The 19,512-nt window shown below is 41.1% G+C and overlaps 1 protein-coding gene and 1 non-coding gene across 3 annotated transcripts in view; both read right to left on the bottom strand.

Moving 5' to 3' along the window:
• Positions 1 to 19,512, bottom strand: part of TSHZ2 (teashirt zinc finger homeobox 2) — a 380,154-nt gene that overhangs the window by 79,393 nt on the left and 281,249 nt on the right. The window lies entirely within an intron of this gene.
• LOC119931864 lies at positions 18,925 to 19,062 on the bottom strand. The gene has a single exon (XR_005452171.1). It is a non-coding gene; the product is annotated as a small nucleolar RNA SNORA7 (small nucleolar RNA).

The following is a 19,512-nucleotide window of genomic DNA, read 5'->3' as shown; positions in this document are numbered from 1 at the left end:
TCCACCTTTGGTAAAAACAGCAGTTCATAATATATCTAAAACAGTCTTATGCATATTGGGTGTTTAAAAAGACTGCCGATATGGATATCGAAACCTAAGTCAGCCAGCTTTTGTCAGTCAATCGTATTTGAGTGCTTACTGTGTGCGGAGCACTGTACTAAGTGCTTGGGAGCATACAATATAACAATAAAGAGACACATTCTCTGCCTGCAACGGGCTTACGGTCTGGAGGGAGAGTTAGACATGACCATAAATCAATAAATTACAGATAAGTACATAAATGCTGTGGGGCTGGGAGGGGGTAAGAATAAAAGGAGCAAGTCAGGATGATGCAGAAGGGAGTGGGAGAAGAGGAAAAGAGGGGCTAGTCAGGGAAGGCCTCTTGGAGGAGGTGTGCCTTCAATAAAGCTTTGCAGAGGGTTAGAGTAATTGTTTGTTGGATATGAGGAGGGAGGGCGTTCCACATCAGAGGCAGGAGGTGGGAAAATCTAACTCATTAGCTTTACTACATTTTCCCCTTGCTCTGCTTCTTGCCAAGAGAAGGTCCAGTTTGTGCCAAATAAATAGTGATTTAAACTGAAAGGTGTCAACACTTTGGATCCTCATTTTGGGGGTAAATGTTGAAGCCTCAAAATGAAAGATTAGAAATCCTTGAAACATGGTATAACTTGGCAAGTAATTTCACCCTTAGGATAATATTCATAGAACATTTAAATAATTTGCTTATTTTATAAGATTGTTATAGTAGTATATTCACTGCCTATGATCCAATTTTCCACAATTGCATCGACAAAATACCCTAGTTTCTGGAAGAGCCGATATTTGAGAGGCCCCATTAATGCATTACTAATAATTTATCATCAGAGACAAAACCTCTTCAATAATTTTCCTTTTCATCTCTTTCTCTTCCTTTGGTTCTGTATCTTTTGATCACCTTAAGTTATTTTGGTAGAAATTATTTATAGTTGGCAATTATTACGGAGCAAGAAGAAGGAAATTCAAATGCCATTTAAAATTTTTATTCATAGGTGATATTTAATAATTCATCTGTAGCCAAACACCAATGCAGGAATGATTTCCATTCAGTACTAAATGATACTAATTGATGGTTATTTGGCTTGAGTTTAAAAAATTTAATATCAACAGATCAGACGTTCCCAGAAGTTATCTGGTGCAATTTATGGATCAAATGCAAATAGTAGCTCTCTGCCAATTCTAATGGAGAACCATTGAAATGTTACATTTTCATTTTTGACAGACAATGAAAAAACACCCAGTAATATTCTAAGCCAAAATTTTTGCTGGAACTTGTAGTCCTTGAATAATAGCTTTGTTCCTTGTTGCTGCCTTATCCAAAGTAACCAGGATTTTAGTCAAGTAAACAATTCTTACAGAAAGAACATTTGATGAATGGGCAGCATTCCTAGCACAAAGACTTCCCCATTTCCAAACTGCTAATTAGGGAAATAGGCAGAAGTAACAAGATGGCCCCAGATTAAAGTAATATTCACAGAAACCATTATTTTCCAGGTGGCATAGTGGCTCTTTACGTTGCCTAAAAAAGACAAATTGTGTTTTCAGTATTTAAAGCACAAAATGCCTCCCTGTTGTTTAAAAACAGAATAATAGGGTTAGGTGGTGATAAAACTCCTAAACCAAGCCTCTGACTGTCTTTGACGGTGACAGAAAGAAAGACAGAGACAGACAGAATGCATGCCTGAAAGTCCCTCCTTTACAGCTGATTTATCACTGTTCTCCCCAGCTTCAAAGCCCTTCTGAAATCACATCTCTTCAAGAAGGCTTTCTTGATTAATCTCTCATCATCCCGCTGTACATCCCCCACTAACTGCCATTTAAGCACTAAAGTAAATATCCTTATTCTCTGTTTCTTCTTTCTATCTGTGATTTATTCTAGAGTCTGTCTCCCCACCTAGACTGTAAGCTTCTTGAGGGCAGGGATCAGGTCTGCTAATTCTAGTGTACTCTCCCAAGTGCTTGGTACAGTGCTTTATACACTGTAGATTCTCAAAAAATATAACTGATTGATGTGTGATGAGTAGTAGGATGAGTATGTATGTGTAAGAGAGTGTGTTTGTGAGTGAGGGAAGAAGAGGAGGAGGAAGAGGCAAAGTGAGAAGACTATAGTCTCCCAGTAGCTCCAGTGAAACCACTGAGTGCCAAGCAGAGGAGATTGGTAGTGTCCAGGAAGACGTCTGGAAACTAAGATCTGAGAAGTAGCTCATTCCCTTTTCCAGAGCAATTGCATTCCGTTCTAGGACTGCCCTCCTATTTCTTATCAGTGATGAGCCATTCTCTGTTCTTACCTGCTATAAGACACACCAAAGAATTAGAATATATAGAATTAGAGCAAAAACGTGGCCTAGTGAAAAGAGCAAGAGCCTGGGAATCAGAATACCTGGGTTCTAATTCCAGCTCTGCCACTTGACTGCTGTGTGACTTTGGGCAAGTCACTTAGCTTCCCTGGGCCTCAGTTTCCTCATCTGTTAAAATGGGGATTTAATACCTGTTCTCTATGTTTCTTAGACACTGAACCTCACGAAGGACAGGGACTGTGTATGACTGACTGCCTTGTATCTACCCCAGCTATCAGTACAGTCCTGATCATATAATAAGTGCTTAATATCACAGTCATTATTATTATTATTATTATTATGAGAAGTATGTATTATTAAAGAAGCAGCGTGGCTCAGTGGAAAGAGCACGGACTTTGGAGTCAGGGGTCATGGGTTCATATCCCGGCTCTGCCACTTGTCAGCTGTGTGACTTTGGACAAGTCGCTTAACTTCTCTGAGCCTCAGTTACCTCATCTGTAAAATGGGGATTAAGACTGTGAGCCCCCTGTGGGACAACCTGATCACCTGTATCCCCCAGCGCTTAGAACAGTGCTTTGCACATAGTAAGCGCTTAATAAATGCCATCTAAAAAAACAAAGTATGTGAGAAAATCAATTTGGGCCTGGAAATCATGACTTCTTTTTGTCGTGGGAAGAAAGGGGATGACTATGGTGCAGAAACACACTTTTGCCACTGGCACAGAAATACCTAATCCCAAAGCCATATGACTTTTTAACCACAAATAATGTTCTCACTGAAAATGTAATATTTCATATATTTCTATGGTTAATATATGTGTAAATATCACCCAAGCAAAATCATTTTCAACAGTAAGTCTAATTTGCAAAGCCAAACTAGACTCCAGGAAGAAACAAAGAGCATATCAAAGAGCCGGAGGTATAAATTTATCCAGGGCCTGATGCAAAGTATCCCACAGTAGTTAAGGACTTAAGACTTGATGGATGTTTTGCAGGGCTACCAGCCATTATATTTAAGAACCCTGAGGAGGACAAGAAGAACATGGGAAAGGGAAAATGTTGTGCCCATCTTTAAGAATGGGAAAGAGGATGATCCTTTATAATTACACTGGTGTGATTAATAGTGAGGACTAGAAGACATTAAAAAAAGTGTCTAGGAAGTAGTCAACATGACTTTGTAAAGAGCAAACCATACCACACAAATTAATTTTCTTTGAGAGGCCTTACAGAAAAAAGTAAGCACTACATATGAATGTTATCTCTATGGTACTATCATTATTAATATGTAATACAGATTGAATATTTGATTCCTCCCCTTGTGACATCCTGATTGATAATCCAGGAATTTACGGTCTGCTTTGAGTGTTGCCCCCAGAGAGTAGGAATCTATGACTCAATCCAGGGAGAGAGTATCAAGTGATGGTTCCCAGGGATTGTTCCTGAATATTTTTAGTGATGATCTGGGCCAAGGAATTTACAACAGATAAGCTCACCGTACTGGCAGGTAACAGTAAATTGTGTGGGATTGCTATCACTTTTAGAAAATAAGAATAGAATTAAAGATGATGGCTACATTGACAAAATAGGCCTGCAAAAACAGGATGGAATTCAAAAGGGACCAGGGCAAGATGGAATACTTTAGGAAGAAATGAGGAAAAGACTGATTAAGCACAAGTACAGTAGAAAAAAACTTGGGGTGAACCAGAAGCTAAGTATGAGCCTGAAATGCAGTACCAACGTTATAGAAACCAACACTGGGATATCCCAACAGGCATAAGTCCTGCAAGAATCAGGAAGTAATTGTTCTAATATATTCTGTGCCCTTATTAAAGTACGGTGTCCAATCTGGATATAGGCTTAAAAACAGATGGAGCTAATCCAAAGGGGAGAGAAGAAGGGTGATGAGTCACCAAAAGATTGGAAATTTTGAAAGGTTAAACAGTCGGTGTCACAGTATTTATTCTCGTAAGAGAATGCTAAGAGGTGTAATGAAATATAGCTACCTTAAGGAGAATACTGACCTAAGTACATGAGAATGGGTTTAAATGGTTATTTCAGTTGGGCATTTGGATGGATTTCTTGATTATCAGGTAACTAAAAAATTAGACTTGGCTTCCAAGGGAGTTTTGTGGGATCTCTACTCCTGAACATATTTTCTGCCTTGAATGGATTACCTTACCTTCCTGATGGCAAAAGGATGAACTAGATGATCACGTTCTAGGACCAACCTAATTTTAAGTAGGGTTTGCTATTTAAAAGTTTTGGTGATCAAATATGTGACTACAGGAAATTTTTTTTTTTGAGTGACTCTGGTCTTCAAAAATGGAAGACTTGTTAATTAATGATGGTATTGATTAAGTACTTACTGTGTTCATTCATTCATTCACTTCATTCAGTCGTATTTATTGAGCACTTACTGTGTGCAGAGCACCGTACTAAGCGCTTCGGAAGTACAAGTCGGTAACATATACTATGTTCTCCCCCTTCTAGACTGTGAGGCCACTGTTGGGTAGGGACTGTCTCTATATGTTGCCAACTTGTACTTCCCAAGCGCTTAGTACAGTGCTCTGCACACAGTAAGCACTCCATAAATACGATTGATTGATTGATATACTATATACTACACTATATACATAGTATACACATATACTATGTGTCAGGTACTGTTCTAAGCACTGGGGTAGATACAAGCTAATCATTCATTCATTCAATCATATTTATTAAGTGCTTACTGTGTGCAGAGCACTGTACTGAGTGCTTGGGAAAGTACAGTACAACAATAAACAATGACTATCCCTGCCCACAATGAGCTCACAGTCTAGAGACATCAATTCAAATAAATAACATTACGGATGTATACGTAAGTGCTGTGGGGCTGTGGCGGTGAAGTGGGAGCAAAGTGAGCAAGTCAGGGTGACGCAGAAGGGAGTGGGAGATGAGGAAAAGTGGACCTTAATCTGGGAAGGCCTCTTGGAGGAGATGTGGCTTCAATAAGGCTTAGAAGCAGGGGAGAGTCATTGTTTGTCAGATTTGAGGAGGAAGGGCATTCCAGGCCAGAGGCAGGATGTGGGCCAGGGGCCAGTGGTGAGACAGGCGAGATCGAGGCATAGTGAGAAGGTTAGCACAGAAGAGTGAAGTACGTGGGTTGGGTTGTAGAAGGAGAGAAGGGAGCTAAAGTAGGAGGGGGCAAGGTGATGGAGTGCTTTAAAGCCAATGGTGAGGACTTTTTATTTGATATGGAGGTGAATAGGCAACCACTGGAGATTTTTGAGGAGAGGGGTGATATGTCCTGAACGTTTCTGTAGAAAGATGATCTGGGCAGTGGAGTGAAGCATTAACTGGAGTGGGGAGAGGCAGGAGGATGGGAGGACAGCAAGAAGGGGTGAGTGATTATATTAATGTGGTAGTAGTTTGGCCGGTGAGGCAAGGGCAGATCTTAGTGATGTTGTGAAGGTGGGACCGACAGGATTTGGTGATGGATTGAATATGTGGGTTGAATAATGAGAGAGAGTAGTCAAAGATAACACCAAGGTTATGGGCTTGTGAGACGGGAAGGATGGTGGTGTCATCTACAGTGATGGGAAAGTCAGGGTTGGACACAGTCCCCGTCCCACAGGGGGCTCACAGTCTTAATCCTCATTTTACAGATGAGGTAACTGAGGCACAGAGAAGTTAAGTGACTTGCCCAAGGTCACACAGCAGATATGTGGGGGATCCAGGATTAGAACCCATGTTCTTCTGGCTCCCAGGACTGTGCTCTATCCACTAGGCCATGCTGCTTTCTTCAAGTGCATCAGAGAACTTAGAATTTTATAGGCAAAAAGATTATTCTCCCTTGCATACAACCCTGAATAGGCCAGATATCCGAGGCTTGACCCAACCTGCTCTAGGTTTTTGGCTCGCCTGGGCAGAATCAGTGTGCCAGGAGCTGAACCTGATGAAGCAGAGAGGGCAGGCAATTCCAATTGGTGTTAAACACTCACTTGAAACTACAGACACAGAGAGGATATGGGAAGAAATTATGGTCCTGAATCCAGGTAGGACTTTGGGCCCACCTCCAGCCTCAGCAATTACTCTCTCCCCTTTCAAAGCCTGATTGAAGGCACATCTCCTCCAAGAAGCCTTCCCAGACTAAACCCCAGTTCATATCTATCATTTTATTTATTTGCATTGATGCCTGTCTCCCTCCCTTTAGACTGTAAGCTCATTCTGGGAAGGGAATGTCACTGTTTATTGTGGTATACGTTGCCAAGAGCTTAGTTCAGTGCTCTGCACACAGTAAGTGCTCATTAAATACATTAATGAAGTGCTTGGTCCATTCTGGTTTTTTAAAGGTGGTACAAAGTTGTACTTTCTAGCTTGAAGGTTGTACGTTTCCAAGTAGGTGGTCTTTTTCAGACATTTAGTCTCTTGTTGCCAGTCATGCACTTGTAACTCCTTATAGAATCATAAGTTTTGGAGTGAGACCTTTAGGGGCTCATTGAGTCCATTTCTTTGTCTTGAGGCAAGCTACTTCCAGAAAGATGAAGATTTACCTGGTTTTTAAACTTTCTCAGCAAGGAAGGTGAAAAAAAATTTCCATTATCCACACCCTATCAAGGTGAAGCTTGACTGGGTGGATGGTTTGAAACTGCTGTCATTTCACACTTCTAACTTGGCTGGCTCACTTGCAGCAATAGCTGATTCAGGGTAAGTAGGTACTGCATTGGTCCTTCCCTACTGGATTTCCAAGTGCAGATTGTGGAAAGAGAATCCTATTGAAGATGAGATTGTCTTGCTCTGAGGTTAAACAACACACTTTGGGCATTGTACCTATTAAATCCACTGAAGGTGCCCTTCTTAACTCACCTACTTACCACAAGCTGTCAAAATGAGACAATTACAGGACCTAGTGATGGGAGCCATCTTAGTTTTCTCCTCCTCGGGCATTTTTCATTGCCTCTTGTTTCTGTCTTCATCCCCAACTGAATTTGAACCTTTGAAAAGGAATATAGGTGTCCCCTTAGGCAATTTTCGAAAATGCTCTGGGTTGCTTTCTAGTCAGAGGAAAAAAAAAATTCAGCTGACCTTTCCAGCATGGTCCTATTGCCTGTTTTTTTTTTCAAGCCTCCTCTTCCAGTTTGTTATGTACCACATGGCTTAACATTACCCATTAATAACAAAATAATCTGAGATTTTCTCTGATAAATCTTAGTTTCAAATTACCACAGAAGTGACTCCTGAGGAAAGCTGAATAATATATATTATTTGTACAGAAACTCTCTGGGCATGTCACTCCCCTCCTCAAAAATCTCCAGTGGTTGCCTATCAACCTTCGAATCAAGCAAAAACTCCTCACTCTCGGCTTCAAGGCTCTCCATCACCTCGCCCCCTCCTACGTCACCTCCCTTCTCTCCTACTGCCCAGCTCACACCCTCTGCTCCTCTGCCGCTAACCTCCTCACTGTGCCTCATTCTCACCTGTCCCGCCATCGACCCCCAGCCCACATCCTACCTCTGGCCTGGAATGCCCTCCCTCCGCACATCCAACAAACTAGCTCTCTTCCTCCCTTCAAAGTCCTACTGAGAGCTCACATCCTCCAGGAGGCCTTCCCAGACTGAGCCCCCCCTTTCTCCTCTCTTCCTCCTCCCCATCACCCCCTGCTTTACCCCCTTCCCCTCCCCAAAGCAATTGTGTATAGTTGTACATATTTATTACTCTATTTATTTTATTAATGATGTGTATATAGCTATAATTCTAATTTATTCTGATGGTACTGACACCTGTTACTTGTTTTGTTGTCTGTCTCCCCATTCTAGACTGTAAGCCCATTGTTGGGTAGGGACCAGCTCTATATGATGCCAATTTGTACTTCCCAAATGCTTAGTACAGTGCTCTGCACACAGTAAGCGCTAACAAATATGATTGAATGACTGGATGAATATAGGGTTCTCTTTGTAAAAAAAAGACTTTCAATGAGGGTTTCAAATCTAAAGACTAATATTCTTGGTATTTGTAATACTCCAATAGTGTTGCCAAATTACACGTTTTCTTATTTGGTGAGTGCAGAAACACCTATAAAGGACCAGTTTAAAAGGTCATTTTTAATTTTTCTGCGTGTGTTATGATAATGGAAATTTCAATCTTCAGGGTTTTAACTCACCACCACAGGGGTCAGGAAGAATAGTGGTTATCTATGTGCAGGATTGTACGTTTACTAGCTCTCTTCCAGTATTCTGTTCCCACCTAGTACAGCATACACAGAAGAATGAAGGTATTACTGCCTTAGTTGACTTTAAAAAGCGGAAAATTTTCAAGATTAAATATGCCATAACCTGCAAAGGGCAAGTTTCTAGAATTAAATAGCAAGTTTTTATTACAGATTTCAAAACCCTCGGAAAAAATCACATGCATTCCTACAATAACACGTCCGAGATATCCCTCTCCCGCCCTACTACAAAACAACAGAACGTTAGAAACAGACTCTCACCAACTAATTACAAGTGCTGCTAGCAGATTTTAAGATGGGCACTCTCTTTTCTCCCAATACCTTCTCCTGTATACTCAGTGAAGCTGGAGTAATTCAAATATTCTGCAAAAGCGTAAAAGCCATAGAGGGGAAGCTTACCAGCAGGCCACACTTGATGGTTTTGTTTGGTTAGACGGCGGCCTATATAGCTTGCCACTGAATAATCAAGAGCACTGGAGAAGTTTTCCTTTCAAGAGATTCCCCACCACCGTAAGATATTTACTGTATGTATCGGAGAGATCAAACCCACACACAGATGTCACATTTCTCGAATTCCATCAGTAGATCAGACAAGCAGTCTCTGGAAAGAGGACATTACAGCCAGAAAGTTCAGAGCAGACTGGCTTTGAGGGCCATTCCCGTCCCATTTTCTGTCATGCACCCTGAGCCTTTGTTGTCTCTGCAATGCTGATAAATCAATCCATCAAAAAATCTCCTCAGTGAAACTCAATCAAGAAAGGTCATGTCAGCGGGAGAGGAACAGATTAAATTAGCATCAAATTAGACATGGAAAGTGAGTTCTGTCAAAATCATCACAGCGCTCAGCACAATTAGAATATGTTAATTATGCATTTCATTAAGGTAGTGCTCTTTGAACGTGAGATGAAATGTCACTGGTGTAGGCATCCGAAAAAAGGAAGATTGCCAGGCACAACTTTCTCTAGACAATGTGTGACACCTTCATTAACATCAAGAATCACAAGTCTGTCTTGACTTTTTCTGTAAAGTATTAAACCATTAACTGTTTGCTGCCACCCCATCATTTCTGTTCACGGCCCCATCCTCCAAGCTGGACCCCTTCCGAATGATTGGCTTTCTCTTCCCCAGCCATAGCCCTCGGGGCTGCTGGGAGTGCCCGGTGGGTACTGAAAAGGTGGCATTTTAATGAACCCTCTGTGAACGGTACTGGGATAATGCCACTGCCTAAGGGGTGCATTCTGCTAGACTGCTGAGGAGGCTGTGTGAGGAGAGAAATGAGGGGTGAGGATTACAGAATCGGAAAGGAGGGGAGGGAGGGGAGGGCTTTTCCCCTTTTCAGGGGGATGAAATATATAATCAACTGAATGTGAAAAATTTGATTTACAAACTTGCATTTGACAAACTCTAATTTCAGGGAATTATTTTGCAACTCACACTACACACTTCTGACTCATAGTAATAAGCTGCTTTTCAGCAGGCAAAATATTCCCTTATGAGTTTTAGGGCTGTGACTTCGTAAAATGCTAGTCAGGTTAGGAAGAGTTTCCTGAATCAGGCGGATTTTCCTTTCTCTGCTTGCCTCATCCTACCTTCTCTTTCCACCCCAATTTCTTAGGCCATTGTATCATCATCATCATCATCGGTGGAATTTATTGCGCATCTACTGTGTGTGAACACTGTACTAAGATCGGAGAGTACCAGAAGCAAGGCATAACCTCTGCCTTCCAGGAGTTAATCTAATGGAGTACATAGACAGATAAAAAATGATTTACAAGTAGGGGGAGCAGGAAACGGAACAAGGATACAATGGACAATAGTACAAATGTATTAGGATAATCCTTGTTCCAGTTAAAATCAAACCTAATCAACTTTCTAATACGTTTTTCTTCCCACTTTATATTATAAATTCCTTCAGGAAATGTACTCCGTTTATTAAATATTTTCTATTTAACTCTCTTAAGAATACAAAAACATAACCAGTGGCACTATTAGGTCAGACTGATAGTCCCCCTCCCCCAACCCAGAATTCTATCTCTGACAGTGGCAACTGTTGGATGTTTGGAATAAATATGGAATGGAAGTCCTCCTTGATATATAATCTTAAACATAATCCCTCTGATTTCTATCAATCAATTACGTAGCATCTATTGAAAGCACAACACTATACCAAGTAATTGAAAGTGTACAAAAGAAGCAAATTCACAAATTCCTGGCCCTCAAGGAACTTACAATTTAATTGTGGGGGAGGGACAGGCAAAAATAATTTACAACTACTGAAAGTTAGTCTCAAGACTGTAAACTCATTGTGGGCAGAGAATGTGTCTATGTATTGTTATATTGTACTCTCTCAAGCACTTAGTACACTGCTCTGCACACAGTAAGCACTCAATAAATACTATTGACTGATTGACTGAGAGCAGGAGGAAGAACAAGGATAAAATAGTTAGTAGCATGACTATGCCAAAATGAAAGATGAGTGAATAAATCTACAGTTGAATTTACACACACACACACACACATATATATATATACACATACACATACATGGGTATACATACATACCCGTACCTACACAAGGGCTGAGGATAAATGCTCAATAAATACAGTTGATTGGATTGACTGATTAAGGATAGGTAAAAATACATTGGTGGCCTGGGTGACTCTAAAATTGATGTGATGGAGAGCTGCTAATTAATCTTGGAAGGCTACATGGGATTTTAGGAAGGCTTTGGAAATGGGAAGGCCATGGTCTTGAGAATATTGGATTGGAGGGAGTTCCACTGTGAGCAAGGGGCAGAAGTGATAGAGTCTAATTTAGGAAGATTCCAACATCATCATCATTTTCATTGCTTTGTCCCAAAACTCCATGATTTTGCCTACTTCAATTATGTCCCTTTCCATGTGTATATCCCCAAACCAGAGTCCTAACTATTCCAGTCTATCCTTATAAAAAGCTTAATTTTCTTGGCTATCTTGCTCACTCTTCTCTGTATGTTTTCTAGCTCTTTACTTTCTTCCTAAAATCTGAGGAGCAGATTATCCCAGGTATAGGCATATCATGGTTTTATTTGTCTTTTATTTTCTCTCTTCTTACTTGTGGTACCAGAATTCAGTTGGTGTTTTTGACTGCTCCCACCCATTGGGTTGATTAACAGAATAAATCAACAATGCCTCAGAGAACTCTTTCCTAAGTCAAGACTGATAACTCTGAACCCATCATCACATGGATCTAATTCGGATGACTTTTCCCTAGGTGGACTTCCCTCCCTCCCTCCCTATAGAGAAGCAGTGTGGCTTAGTGGAAAGAGCACAGGCTTGGGAGTTAGAGGACCTGGGTTCTAATCCCAGCTCCGCCATTTGTCAGCTGGTGACTTTGGGCAAGTCACTCTGTGCCTCAGTTACCTCATCTGTAAAGCGGGGTTAAGACTGTGAGCCCCAAGTGGGACTACCTGATAACTTTGTATCTATCCCAGCACTTAGAACAGTGTTTGGTACATAGTAAGCACTTAACAAATACCATTATTATTATTATTAATAACAAAGATCATCTACCATTTTTTTTCAGTCCATTCATCCAGCTATCTAATGTCTTCCTGGAGTTTATCCCCAGAAGAGCTTCATGTAGCATGCAAATTTGAAGATTTCACTGCTCACTTCCATTCCAGTTCATTTATGACGAAGTTACACCAAACTGGCCTCAGCACAGATTCTAGGGGGGCCCCTTTGTTTAGTTTTTGTCCAGAAAAGAAGCAGCGTGGCTTAGTGGAAAGAGCTTGGATCTGGGGGTCAGAGGATCTGGGTTCTATTTCTGGCTCTGCCAACTGTTTGCTTTGTGGCCTTGGGCAAGTTACTTAACTTTCCTGGGTCTCAGTTTCCTCAACTATAAAATGGGGATTAAATCCCACTCCCTCCTGCTTAGACTGAAATTAAAATGAAACCCAAATCAACTTTTTAATATGTTTTCTTCCCACTTTATATTATAAATTCCTCCACGAAATGTACTGCATTTATTAAATATTAAATAAACTTGTATTTACTCCAGTGCTTAGAACAGTACATGACACATATTAGGTGCTTAACAAATATAAGAGCATTATACAGTATACTATTAGAGTAATTAGAGTACTACTATTACTCTATTTATTTATTACTCTATTTATTTATTACTCTATTACTCTATTTCTTTTACTTGTACATATCTATTCTATTTATTTTATTTTGTTAATATGTTTTGTTCTCTGTCTCCCCCTTCTAGACTGTGAGCCCACTGTTGGGTAGGGACCGTCTCTATATGTTGCCGACTTGTATTTCCCAAGCACTTAGTACAGTGCTCTGCACACAGTAAGTGCTCAATAAATATGATTGATTGATTGATATAAAAAACCCCAAATGAACACTATCCCTAGCTATTGCTTAACCAGTTTTGATCCATGACACATTACCTGTAATCAAATGACTGCTTTAAAAAAACCCGAAATCAAAAAAAGATGTGAAATTGTCAAAAGCCTTTAAAAAACAAAACAAAAGATATTATATCATCTGGTTCCCATCTATCCACATGCCTGTTGAGCCCTTCAAAAAAATTTGCCAAGAGTATTAGTACTTTCCCAGATTATTTCTGAACCTCCTTGAGAGGTGGAAGATACAATTGTAATCCACTAGTCCTTTGGGTCAGTGGCTATTTGTAATGATATGCTGTATATGTTGCCAACTTGTACTTCCCAAGCGCTTAGTACAGTGCTCTGCACACAGTAAGTGCTCAATAAATACAATTGATTGATTGTATAATCCATCAGGAGTTCTGTACCTTCTCTGAGTTCCTCCAGAACCCTTGGTTGGAAAACAGCCAAACCTGACGATTTGTTTATATTTAACTTATACATGAGGTTTAAGACACCCTGTGAAGGTCACCAGAAGTCACTAAAATTTGAACCAATACTTCTGACCTGTTTGCTATGGCATGTGGGAATTTCTACCAACATAATACCTAGTGCAGTAGGCACCGTATCCAGTACTGTGCTAGGAGTGGGAAAAATATATTTTCAGGGGTTGATTAAATAAAGGACTCTCAAGCTAGTCCCACTTATAGAGACGGGGGAGAAAAAAGATCTCAGAAATTAAAACAAGTACAGCATACTCCTAACGACCCTCTTCCTGAAAGACAAATAATTGGGCTAATCAATCAATCACTGGTACTTATTGGGCACCTACTGTGTGCATAGCACTGTAAGAATACAATACAAAGGAGTTGGTAGACATATTCCCTTACAATATAGAGAGGGAGACAGACATTAAAATACATCATGGATATGTACATAAATGCTGTGGGGCTGAGGGTGGGCTGAATATCAAGTTCATTCATTCATTCAGCTAAATGACTTTGGGCAAGTCACTTAATAATAATGGTGGTATTTGTTAAGTGCTTACTATGTGCAAAGCACTGTTCTAAGCTCTGGGGAGGGTACAAGGTAATCATGTTGTCCCATGGGGGCTCACAGTTTTAATCCCCAATTTACAGATGAAGTACCTGAGGCCCAGAGAAGTGAAGTGACTTGCCCAAAGTCACACAGCTGACAGTTGGCAGAGCCAGGATTTGAACCCATGATCTCTGACTCCAAAGCCCGGGCTCTTTGCACTGAGCCACGTAGCTTCTCACTTAACTTCTCTGTGCATCAGTTCCCTTGTCTGTAACATGGGGATGAAGACTGTGCGCCCCCTCCACCCCGTGGGACCACCTGATCACCTTGTGTCTACCCCAGCCTTTAGCACAGTGCTTGGCACATAGTAAGCGCTTAATAAATGCCATTATTATTATCATTATTCAATTGTACTTATTGAGCATTTACTGTGCCGAGCACCATTCTAAGCGCTTAATAATGTATTTGTTAAGCGCTTACTATATTGTTCTAAGTGCTGGGGTAATAACAATAATAATTATGGTATTTGTTAAGCTCTGAGGTAGATACAAGGTAATCAGGTTGTTCCACATGGGACTCACAGTCTTAATCCTTATTTTGCAGATGAGGTAACTGAGGCCCAGAGAAGTTAAGTGGCTTGCCCAAGGTCACACAGCAGACAAGTGGCGGAGCCAGGATTGCACATGTTGCTATTTAGTTGGTGACTCCATCCAGAACACAGTCAATCACAGGAGAGGACTGGGAAAGAGGTGGGGGGCTAGTTAACCGGGGAGAAGAAACTCCTTGGCCTTGTTGCCGACTTGTACTTCCCAAGCGCTTAGTACACTGCTGTGCACACAGTAAGCGCTCAATAAATACAATCGAATGAATTTTTAATTAGTTGGGACTAGGGAACAGGATACAGGAGAAAGGGATCTCTAGGTTGGAGTCCAGAGGTTAGGATCATCTTCAAATCAGAACATGAACTATCTATGCAAATGCACAATGAGGTTTTTGTTATCTGGCACCTTGCCAACCAGAAAGCTCTAGTTACTGGCATTTCTAATATTCCTCACCGCAAGAACAATCTGAGCCAATAGATCTCAGGTGGGGAATGCCCCCATACCTGGGAGGAAATTACCACCGTCAGAATGTCTGAATTCACTCCTATTCTTGGGAAAGAACTGATACAAAACAAATTCTAACAAAGTTCCTGTGGAAATAACTGAATAAGTTCTCCCCTGTTATCCCAGAAGGACTACCTTGGACAACATATTAGACTGTAAAATCCTTGAGGGAGGGATTGTGTAATAATAATAATGGTATTTGTTAAGCGCTTACTATCTGCCAAGCACTGTTCTAAGCGCTGGGGTAGATACAAGGTAATCTGGTTGTCCCACGGGGGGCTCACGGTGTTAATTCCCATTTTACAGATGAGGTAACTGAGGCCCAGAGAAGTGAAGTGATTTGCCCAAAGTCACACAGCTGACAAGAGGCAGATCCAGCATTAGAAGCCATAACCTCTGAATCCCAAGCCAGTGCTCTTTCCACTAAACCATGCTGCTTTTCCCAAGTGCTTAGTACCCTGCTCTGCATAAAGCAAGCACTCAATAAATGCCATTGATTTATGATTGATAACTCAGATTAGGCAAGTAACTATATGCTTTGCTGACAGGATTAGCAAACAGTCCACTACGTCTTGCTTGGCAGCAGGTGTGGCAGGATTTCCAGGGGCTACATCCTCACCCAAAACTGCTCTTAAATATGGTCCAGAGGAATAAGCGTCTACTCTCCACTAACGTCTACAATCCTTAGGTTAGCAGGGATTCTGATTTGAAGTCCTCTTCAAATATGACCTCTGCAAAGCCCTCTCCTGAAAGTGATTCCAGATAACCCTGGCTCTTCCATTTAACTGGAAATTTTTACTAACTGAAACCTGCCCATCACCCAGCATTGCAGGAAATAAAGCCTTTTTTCTGTATTCTTTATATAAGTAATTTTTGACAAGTGTGCCATTTTTTTCCTTTGCTCATTCATAATGTCTGGCCATTTGTTTCTAGGCATATGGATTAAGTTGAGTATTAATGATTATTGACTGACGTGGGAGATTCTTAATCACTTTTTATTTTAATTCTCGTGGAAGCAGACAAGAGAAGTTTGACTTGGCTGCAAATGAAGTGATTTTACCCCTATGGGGGAACCCAGCACAGCTCTGGAGAAACACCCCATCCCTTTAACGGCAGGATGTGCTCTCTCAGATTTTCCAAAGTAGGTGCTGCCAGACTTTCCTACCAGGCCTTGCCTTTAAATGGTGAAGAATATCATCGGTGGAGTACTGTGCCAAACACCATCCATCCCCATCCGAGTGGAATACATGAAGAACTGTGATTCTCCCTTTCCTCCCTGCTTAAATCTGCTTCAAACTTCTCTGTTAATCAATTAGTGAATGAAGCAATCATATTTAATGAGCTTCTTCTGCAAACAAAACATCATTAGAGGACGTAGAACAGAAGCAAAACACACCTTCGCTGCCATCAGTGAGTTTCCAATCTAAACTCTTTCCCTTTTTGAGGAGAATAGGGATCCTTATGGCTGTCCCTGAGTATTTAGTAAAGAGGGGAGGAGGGGCGTCTACAGGGTTGTTCATTGAAGGATGCTGACCAGATGTTCTCCATCTCCACCCAAGCCAGAAAAAGAGAAAATGGAAAAGTTGCAATAAAAGCTTTTTGGTTTACTAATACAGATTAACTTTAAAAGCTGATTTAAGTGTCAAATATGAAAGTCAAAAGAACATTTACTTTTCAAATATCGAGGAAGGAGAGGAATAGAGCAAGCCACTGGGAAAGGGCAAGGAAGGACTACATTTTTGCCACCACTCTGTATTAAAAGGTTCATTCATTTATTAGGAGGCCTAACACTTTCCTTTCAACATGCACATCTACGGACATGTCTTCCCAGGTTTAGCTTGTTTTTTGAAGATGATTTTTTTTAACAGAACAAACAGATTGTGGTCCAAACTCTATGCCATAAATTTACTGACTAGTGCCAACCTAATTCTCTTATGCTGAAGATCAAAGGTTCTGGAGCCCCAAACCTTCAAACTTCTTTAATCAATTAGTGAATGAAGCAATCATATTTAATGAGCTTCTTCTGCAAACAAAGCATCATTAGAGGATTTAGAACAGAAGCAAAACACACCTTCGCTGCCATCAGTGAGTTTCCAATCTAAAGTCTTTCCCTTTTGGGGGAGAATAGGGATCCTCATGGCTGTCTCATCCTCATCCTGCCTCTAACATCAGATAGTAGAATTTCTCCCCTCTTCTCAGAAACCCGTCTCCACAGTGCATTGATATGCTGGATGACTTTTGGCAAACCCCATCAGTCATTTACTAGTCCTTATTGAGGGTCCCCATGCATTCGGCCTCATCTCAGGATGGCACCTGGACATTTTCTGGTACTTTACCAGTCTCGGCTACTGGAGAGAGAGTCGAGCAGAGGCATACCCAATCCATTTCTAGCGAGGGAAATGGCTAGCAAGTGGAAGGCAATGTGCTACAAGTCAAAACTCTCCTGTGCTGGGCAGCAGCGGCATGGATGAGAGTTGAAGTGGTGGAGACTCAAGTTTACTGCATGGAAGAAGGCAATGGTAATACACTACCAGAACGGTTGCAGATGGAGGTGGGGCATTATGGAAGAGATAATAATAATAATTATGGCGTCGTCGGGGGTCGGAAACGACTCGACAGCATAAGCCAAGCCAAGATGCCTGCCGAGTACTATACTGGGCACCTCAGAGACTATGATAAAAGTAGACATGATCGGTGCCCTCAGAATTTTTCAATCTAATTGGGGGAGACACACGTAAAGTAATTAATAAACTAGGAGGTGATCAAATTCAATCGTATTTATTGAGCGCTTACTGTGTGCAGAGCACTGTACTAAGCACTTGGGAAGTACAAGACGGTCCCTACCGAATAGCGGGCTCACATAGCGATTGTGAAATACGTACACGTTGAAGGGCTGAGGAGAGAAGCATCACTTTCTAGAGCCCTAGAAGACACCTGGATTCTCACAGGAATAATAACAATAATAATAATAATAATGATAATAATAATAATAATAACAATGATAACTAGAAACAGCATGGCCTAGTGGATACAGCATGGGCCCAGGATTCAGCAGGTCATGGGTTTTAATCCAGGTTCTGCCACTTGTCTGCTGTGTGACCTTGGACAACTTCTCTGTGCTTCAGTTACTTCATCTTAAAATGGGGATTAAGACTGTGAGCCCCATGTGGGACGAGGAATGTGTCCAACCTTATTATCTTGTATCTACCCTAGTGCTTAGAAAACTACATGGCACATAGTAAGTGCTTAACAAATACTATTATTATTAATAATACAATGCACTATTAATAACAATAAATACTACTACTACTATTACTACATTAGGAATTTAAGCATTTACTATGTGCCAAACTTTGGCTGTCTCATCCTCATCCTGCCTCTAACATCAGAAAGTAGGATTTCTCCCCCTTCTTATTAACCCATCTCCAAGGCGAAGTGGGGAAGATGTAAGATGACCAGAGCTGACCCAATTGCTGTCCCACAGTCTAAAGGAGAAGGAAAACAGACACTTAATCTTCATTTTACAGATGAGAATACTGAGTTAAAGGTGAGGTTCAGGTGAGGAAACTGAGGCACAGATGAATTAAGTGACTGCAAATTAAGTTAAAAGGCTGCAAATGTGTACCATCTTGTCTTATGCTGTCGAGTCATTTCCAACCCATAGGACCTCCATAACTATTGCTATTATTAGGTTTTCCGGAACGCCCCACCTCCATCTGCAATCATTCTGGTAGTGTATCCACACAGTTTTCTTGGTAAAAATATGGAAGTGGTTTACCATTGCCTTCTCCATGCAGTAAGATTGAGTCTCCGCCCTCGACTCTCTCCCATGCTGCTGCTGCCCAGCAGAGGTGAATTTTGACTTGTAGCAGATTGCCTTCCACTCGCTAGCCACTTCCCAAACTAGGAATGGAATGGGTATACCTCTGCTTGAGTCGCCCTCCCACAGCTGAGACTGGTAGAGTACTGGAAACTCTCCAGGTGCTCTTCTGAGAGGGGGTGCCCTCTCTGCACCGGTACAATGTTTTATTTCTTCCTTGTTGAACAGAGGCAGAGAAAATATTAAATCTCACTACTGTAACTGGCTAAAAAGCAGTGCAGATACAGGCATTCAAGGTCTGAACATTTTCAATCTGAGGCTGGGTTTGCTCCATGCAGGTAAGCCTAGGCCCTATAGTCCACTAGCCTGTAAGCTCCTTGAGGACAGGAACTGTGTCTACCAAATCTATTGCATTGTACTCTCCAAAGCTCTTAGTGCAGGGCTCTGCACAGAGTTGGACTGCTTTATAGAAGATGCAGGACTGCAAAGTCCAAATAAACCATGCCTTAGTTAATACACAAAGCAATCTCTGATTTGTAAAACCCACTAACCTCTCCGGTGCCTGTCCCTTTAAATCTCTGCAGCCTTTCGCTTTTACGGTAATGTTTTAAAAAAACCCAAATGCTTGT

The sequence above is a fragment of the Tachyglossus aculeatus genome, chromosome 8, assembly GCF_015852505.1.
Source record: "Tachyglossus aculeatus isolate mTacAcu1 chromosome 8, mTacAcu1.pri, whole genome shotgun sequence".
Taxonomy (NCBI): domain Eukaryota; kingdom Metazoa; phylum Chordata; class Mammalia; order Monotremata; family Tachyglossidae; genus Tachyglossus; species Tachyglossus aculeatus.
Note: the sequence above shows the minus strand (reverse complement) of the source record. Positions and strands in the feature narration are given on the sequence as shown.